This window comes from Lepeophtheirus salmonis, chromosome 7 (assembly GCF_016086655.4).
Source record: "Lepeophtheirus salmonis chromosome 7, UVic_Lsal_1.4, whole genome shotgun sequence".
Classification (NCBI taxonomy): Eukaryota; Metazoa; Arthropoda; class Copepoda; order Siphonostomatoida; family Caligidae; genus Lepeophtheirus; species Lepeophtheirus salmonis.
Window position 1 is genome coordinate 1305420 of NC_052137.2, and position 8485 is coordinate 1313904.

General features: G+C 31.5%; 1 long non-coding RNA gene across 1 annotated transcript; it reads right to left on the bottom strand.

Moving 5' to 3' along the window:
- Positions 1–4657: 4657 nt before the first annotated feature.
- Positions 4658–7082, bottom strand: LOC139905993 (uncharacterized). Its single transcript, XR_011781182.1, has 2 exons — positions 6999–7082; positions 4658–6942 (listed from the first exon to the last, which is right to left on the bottom strand). It is a non-coding gene; the product is annotated as an uncharacterized lncRNA (long non-coding RNA).
- Between the last annotated feature and the right edge of the window lie 1403 nt (positions 7083–8485).

Here is an 8485-nt window from a genome sequence, read left to right on the forward strand (position 1 = left end):
CCTTACATAAACATTAGTCCGGCCATTTATTAGTTTTAACGCAGTTGTATTATCGTACAATCATTGGATTCTTCCTTATTTGAAAAAATTTATATCCACTGCGATTATTTTCACTTTATAACTCTTGCACATGCATAAGTACAATTTTTTTAAACTGTTCAAAATTTGTTTTTTTGTAGGATAGACAGAAAAAATCAGTTTAAAGTCTTGCATTTGAGGACAGTGGAGTCAATCAGTGACTTCTTTGGGGTGTGAGGACCTCTATTAACCTTTGACTCAAGGTAGCTCCAGACAAAATAATCTATCAGATTCAGATCAAGGGACTAGGAGTTAAAATATCCTTGGACATCCATTCGTAATAGTACTCCTGAAGGCAATACAGGGGTGCTCCTGAGCCTTCTTCAACATTGCAACCCTTTTCTTGTTCATCCCTTCCATCTTTGAGACTTACAAATTCCTTATATTCAATTTTTGTTCACCAAAATCCTTACAGAAGCCTTCTGCCTCTCAATATGTGATAGCAAGGCAGTACATTATCACCCTTTTAACCGTCCGGGAGAGACAAATGTTATGTCAGACAGGTTAATATAGTGTAATGATAAAAATCGTTTACATTGACAGCCATTATTTCCTGCTTAGAACTCTTATACATGAATAATTAACAAATTTTTAAACTATAGGACAGTAAAATAAGTTAAAAATTGATATAAAGCCCTGGATTAACCATTAGTGGCCATGGTTTCACTGTTTTTTGCTACAAAAGTAAGTTATTCCTGTTTAACAGCTTTTTTAAGATTTCAACTTAATAGCCAGTCTGTTTAAGCCGCTATATTGACAATTGTTGACTCTCAGTACAGTTCCAAGTTCATAGAATTAATGTTCAAGTTACTTTCAACCTATCACAAATTATATAGATCAGCAGTTCTCAATAGATCAGATGTCAATTTTGTATTCTCTGTACACTCCCTATTGAATTTTCTGAAACTTTTTAATTTAAAATGTTTTTGACAGCTTACTCAGTGATTATCACTATCATGGTTTTTTTTTCTTCAAATTGTACAACTGTAATAAAAAAGAAAAGAGTTATTTTTTATTAAGAAAATATCAACCCAATGACTTATTAAGGAAGATTATTATTTATGTTACCGGAAAAGTATGGAAATCCGGCATTATATCTAATACCAGGGTCACATGTCAGCAACCTATATAATACAGTTACAAACTGTAAATAACTATACAAAGTCAAGCAGAGTGCGTAGGTTCTTGTGTTTTCTGAGTATTAACTTATTTCCTGTAATCAATAACATATTTTGATTACATACTTATCAACCTGGCATGAACTAAACCAGGTGAATAATAATAATAATTACCTCAAACCTTAGGATCTAAATATATTCGAAGATGAAAGAAAGAGATTTTATTGAACAAAATTGAAGTTTTTATATTGCCAACCGAGGTAATTCGGTCTTGCATATGCTTTATATCCTTAAAAGTTAAAACTTATACGGATAACTTTTGATGACGTCATAATAATGAAGTAACATTTGATGATTTTTAAATTAATGAATATTATTGGGAATCCATCATTACAAATTTTGTATCAAGTATGTATAAAGGTTTCTTTTCTTGGGTGTATCAGAAAAATATGGTAAAAGGAACCAGAAAAATTGAATTAGTATTTGGGGATAGGATTGCGTTTAACATAACTCCCCCAGCTCAGTTTATGTGAATCTAATGGATTATATATTTATTTTCATCATTTATTAAAAAGTATTTTTCCACATTCCCTCTGATGTGAACAACTCGACCGTTTGAAGTTAAAGATCGAACAAAAGCAGCCATCATTGGTGAATAGAAGACAACAAGACATCATCAATACAACACCAGGCACACACATCTTTGATGACGCTCCTGAACCTACAGGAGCTCGGATGGGAAGTTCTTATGCATCCACTCTACAGTGCAATTCTGGCACCAAGTGACTACTACCTTTTCATGTCTATGGCCAACACGATTGGGGTGTACAAATTTGACATCAATAAAAATTCAAGGACATTAAGAATTCAGATTCTCGTTGCTAACAAGTTATTAAATGGAATGGGGGATAAATTTGCTTAATAAGATGATTGTAACACTAATTATAAAGCATTGAATAAAGAAAAAAAATAACTAAATTAGTCTTTCCCAAGCCAATTATTAATATGATTTCACAATTAGCCAATCCCAAGCTCTTATAGTCGAGCGCCAATCCTAGAAAAAGTCCTCCAATCATCTCACATAAAACCAGTATTGACTACTATTCTCATCTGTACTCACTATCTAATAGGATATTTCCAGGTAATGAAAAAAAGATAGTTTTTACTATTTAAACTATTTCCCAAGATTTAATTTGCTTTACATACTATAAAAATTATGCTACTAAGTGTATTTTTATTACTTGAATCTAAATATTTTCAAGAAAGCGGCAGAGAGGTATGCACCGACGATAGTGAATGAACTTGATTAAGTAGAATCATTAGGACTCACATAAATATAAATTCATGAAGATATAGTCACTTTCCAAATATATATACATTTAAGATACATTTATAAATTATATATTAAAATGAACTTAATGAAATAGAAGAAATTTTTAATAAAAAACTAAATTAAATAAAAATTATAGTTATAAATTGAGTTATCACTCATAAGCCATTTTTATGACCTAGTTATGTTTTGTTGGCAACGTGAATAGTATCTTATTTTTCCATTCTTGATGAGATAACTTATAAGTATTAAGTGTGCCCAGGAGTGTCTTCGCTCATGAATGGGGGATTGTAACACTAAAAATTGGTTGAGGAGTTTTATGTATAAGTTCCTGTTAGACTCTGAGTAAGATTGTTCATTGCAATACTGTAAATCTTAAATAAGTGCATGCCCCTTCCGTACTGGGATTTGTGTTTATTTCCATCCTTTCACAGTTCATCTTAAATAATTTCATGGAGGAGAGCCAATTTCTGGTTGGGTATCTGAAGGTTGCATTTTATTTTCTATAGATGTTGTTATAATTATCTAATTTGTGAAAAGAGAACGTGTAAGAAAATTATGAAAATCCATTGCAGAATGGTCCTGTTAAAAAAAAAAAAGGAAATAAAAAAAAAACATGGTAACCCTGACAATTTGAAGAATGGGATTTCTGTTTAGTTTCTAGCTTTCACATCTATTTCAGAGCTTCTCTTGTTCATAACAAGCTTTAAATTTTCAGGAGTATCATAAATGTTTTTGAGTTTTTTATTTGTACTGAACAAAAATGCTTACGATTTACAACAATAGTCACGGATATCCAGGATCAATCAGTTTATTCTTAATAAAAAGCTTATTTTATGGCTAATAAGGTATTATTATTATTAGTTAATATATAAGCTCCTAAATTATATTTTGTTGTTTTTCTCTCTCTTTCTACCGTTTATAATCCTATTAGGAAAGTTCCAAGTTTTTGTGAATAAATTAATAATAATATACTTGAAGTAGCTTTTTCATCATTATCTAAGTCCTTTTCAAATGAGGAAATATATAGATATACAATCAAAATAGTAAGTACCTTTTATCCTTATATTGTTATAATATTCATCCAAATGAATTGATTAAACTTTATTTTTTCTAAATAATTTATAATTCTTAAAACTTGTCAAAATACAGTATATCGTATGTATACTCTACTCTTGAGAGTATATATATACCTTTATAAAGGATATATATATATAATATTATATAATTTTCAAGAGCTCCAAAAAGACACGCATCTTATAAGTACGTTGTATATTAATAAATTTTATATAAACATAAGTCTAAACTAATCCACTTGAATGTGAAGAAGAAAGAAAAAAAAAACTAAACTTGGTTAATTTGGTTTTGATTATTCAAATGAGATTTCCTCAAGTACTTAGTATGATAATGAGATATAATCGGGGGTCTACCTAAATATTTTCCTCTATTTAAACCATTTTATTACTTTATCGAAAAATTAAATATATACCATGTTCCTATGTAATTTAAAAATATATCCTTCAGCCCCTGAGAACTACAGAGTGGGGTTCTAAATATTTCCCTAGCATATAATTACGCTTTAAACATTATTTTTAAGCACAAGGTTTCATTACTCAGCCAAACTACAGCGGATACAGAAACAAGAAGTGAGTCTCTAGGTGTACAAACGTCGAAGCAACAATAAAAAAGATAACGCATGTGCAATTCAGTGTTGTGAAGGCTTCAGAGACCGTTGGCATCTCCATCAAGACGGCATACATCTCCATCCAGATAACATCAAGAAGTAAATTACAGCCTCATACAGCCAAGAAGGACCAAAACTTCTGCATCAACAGTAAGGTTGACTTTTGTCCTATCTCCAACCCTGGCTTCAACTTCTTCAGCGTAGTAGTTTGAGGTGTATTGGAGAAGAATAGGATACATTGTCAAGAGCTGCCAATCTGTTTGACAGGGTGTATTGGCTGTTATTAATTCTTGTGAAGGAGGTTAAATGTATTGCATAAAAGATGTGTAAAATATGTAAAAATCCCTTTTATGCTACTAGAAATTTTTGGTCCCCCTCAGTAAATGAACATGTTATTTGTGACAACTTTGAAAATGCTCGAAAGAAGAATAGCTTAGCATATTCAGATAATGACATATTCAGAAATATATTTGGTAATAGAGAGTTGGGGCTTACAACTTGCAGTAGGATTTAATTACGATTTTATCTCCATTATTTTTAATTACAAAGTTTCATATTGCAACCAAATGAACCTGAAACCAAAGTAAATAAGATCTGTTAATTTATCTTGTGCCTAATTGTAAAAATGTAGGAGTGACAATAAGAAGGGTGTAGGGACCGGTAACATTTACATCCGGACAACATCAAAATGTCAACTACAGCGCCATATGCTCAAGAAGAAATAAAACTTCTACAGTTACAAGATGGCTAAGTTCTGGCCTGCCTCTATGTAGCTGTTCTTCAGCCCTGACCACAACCACAAGGTCATTGTAATTTGAGGCTTCTTGGAGAAGAATATATTATTCACCTTTAATCCAAATGATCCGCCATCATGACTAACATAACATCCTTATTTAGGATCGCAGGCCAGTCCCAAATGTCAGTCCTTACAGAAGGTTAAATCATTCTCAATGACGTCAATGAGGATGTTTTTCCTTCTTCTTTTTTTGAAATTATTCTGTTAAATAATAGAATAAATTATAAAGTAATTAACAATGGAATATGTTCTTATTATATTAAAGAAACTAATATTTTTTGCAAGATATATGCAATAATTTTAATAAGAAATTGATATATCATATTTGTCTGAAATAACCATCAATATTTTTATGAAAAGTCCAAGGTCACACAGTTTTCCAGGGACCAAAGGCCCTAAATACCAACTGTCTTAAGGTACGGTCCAAGGACCGGTCCTAAGACTCCACTGTACCGAATAGATAAGGACCTACACAACACTAATCATGACAGTGTGATACGCCATGGACACAGGTTTCATTGTCAAGATTTGTCAGTCTGCTCACCGACGTGTACAAGTTGTTACCGACTGTAAAGAAGACATATTGAAAAAAACATATATCTAAGTATAGTATTTTAACATTTCATAAATTGGTTTTGAGTCGTCGTTTCTTGATTTTATTGTTGGTGAAAATACTTAGAGCAAAATTATCGGCCACACCTCTGATATAATAGAATTAACTCCACTAACATTTTAATTACCTCTACTGTCTTTTTTTTACATTGCACGTACAAGGTAATGTATGATCATTAAAAATTGAAAAAATAATAAAAGTTTCATTTTCATACTTTATATATATATAGATTATTAAATAATTAATAAATGTTGTTCTTGATAAACAAGATTTGTTTATATTAAATTATTTATAAACATATAAAAGAGAGGATATACAATATTTTTGCATGCAAATTAAGAGGCCTATAGTGTATACATACAAACATATATGTAATTAAATTTAATCCTATTTTTCAACTAATCCAAAATGAAGTGAGTAGCTACCTTCCTTTCCCAAATCATAATCTGTTTTAAATAACCAAATCATAATAAAGTATAGATATGTACAAGCCCGTCTCTAAAATACATAAATACATACATTGATGAAAAAAAAAAAATAATTATAATAAAATATACAAAATTAATTAAATTTATATATCTACGTATTAAAAAAGAAAAAGATATTGCAATATTTTATTTTTTTGCATAAAATACATCATTTTTTTATATTTCAAAATGCCAATGAACTTTTATAGGTCCGGGTAATACTCGTATCTATCGACTCATACCCGGAATATCAAAATTAAAAGTTCCCACATATTTCCCATAAAAACCGGATACTTTGCAACTAATTGCTTAACTTGGTTTTGTTTAAAAAATCTGCAATGATCTGTCTGAAACTGTTACAATTTAGATATGCCCAAACTAATTTGGTACTCTAAAGAAGTTCCATCTGAACCGGTCTCAATGAAGAATTCTATTTTGATCAATTCCAAAGAAAAATCATTCTGAATTGGTATCCTTGAAAATTTGCTCTAGAGGGAAACTGTAGATACATTTTTTGATGACGTCATGTGTATTTTAAAAGTGTAAATATCAACCTTCAATAACACCATGTGAAGTTATATGGCAGTAAAATACTTCAAGGAACAACAGAGGTCAAAATCCACTTATTTAGGAAGATCCCAAGGAATTGGGCTAAATGGTATTAAGGATATTTTAAACAGTGCTTAAACTTTTTCCCGTGAAATAGCGATGCTGAAGCAATCCTTTTTGCTCTCTTTTAAAGTAAGCAAAAGGCACAAAGCCAGGAGCGTGTATATGAATGTTTCAAATGGGTTCATCAAAAGTAGATTGCGTTTGTAAGATCCCCATTCGGATAGACCCCAAATTTTTATGATGGCTGGAATGAAAAAGGAAACGACTAAATATTATATTAAAACAATATGGGACACTAACCTCTAGCCAAACAAGGATATATTACATAATGAATCGCCTCGAGTCTCAAATGGATGTCTATTGTAATCTGAGCACTTAGTAATTCAATAATTAATGAAGGTGTAGTGATGAAAATTAATTTATATTTCTACATATTAAAGCATAAGCAATTAGTTACAAAAGACAACACTCCATTTTACGTACCAGTCGAGAAAATGACACTGGAACGTGTCCGACGAATTTCCATTTGCACACTCCAAGCAGATGGGCGTCTCCAGGACCATCTTCTATTCCCTCAACGAGACCGAAACGTTGGAAAGAAAGAAGGGCTTTGTCAAAAAGGCCAAACTGGACCCGGATGAGGTCAATACTCTCTAGTCAACGTGACCCCATACAAGAGATCTTGGGGCTTCACACAAAAATATCCAGAGAGATGTCAAAAAATTGAGTGGAAAGATACTTGTGAGGGTGGAGAGGCCACTTTTGATTCCAGCAATGAAAGAAATCCATCACTTTTGTTTCAAAACTCTTTCGAGTTCATTTGAACTCATCTTTTTTTTTTTTCTTCACTTTTGGCACCCCTACAGCCCTGATGCAAATCCCCTCGACTACACCTTTTCAGTACATGTCGAGGTAGACGGCCTGTAATTTCCGTCATCCAAACACCAAGGGCCTCAAAGGACCTGGCAGTCAGCACTAAAACACCATGAAAGAGGACTACATCTGCATCAGGTACTAGACCTCGTACCGCAGCCTCTAAGCCATAATTGCTCCTACATAAATGATAAACTGAGCTCCGACATACATCTACTTATATTATTAATTTTGTAAAGATTCTAGTATTCATTAATAAATTATATACTGTTGAAGTTTAAAATGAAAAGTGTTCATATTTTAATGGAACAGAACGCTTGGTACTCCATGCCAAGATAAGTTTACGATTAGGGAACCGTCTGCAGTAATGTGGTGCTTATTTTTCCAATGCTTGAAATATGAAGTCCTATAGGTCTCAAAATGTTCCTTTCAGTTTATAGACATTATTGGCTATCATTGAATTATAAATATGGAGTCAAAAGGCTATTCATATATATGTTGGAAAGGTTAAAAAACTAAAATACAATATAATCAACCATACAATTAAATATTTTTTTAAAAGAAAAATAAGGACTTTACTATTATGGAGCATATGATGACCTTTTCCAATTATAAACTTAAATGTAGATAATGCTATTAAGATACAATTCTATTTTTGTGGGGTATTTATAGAGCATAAAAAGGTTTTTAATGCCAAACTGGGAAGGTTGAACTTACCCAAAGGAAGACCCAATTTTAATATTGTCAAAAAATTTATATTTTTTTTGTGATGAAATACTTTTTTTTAATTGATGATTTTGTTGTGAGATAGTAACATGGAATGTTCCATTATACACACAAAATATTACAAGGATATTTTAGTCTCTTGGATGGATAAACACTCCTGGGAAGAAGTAACGGAGTTACAGAAACTG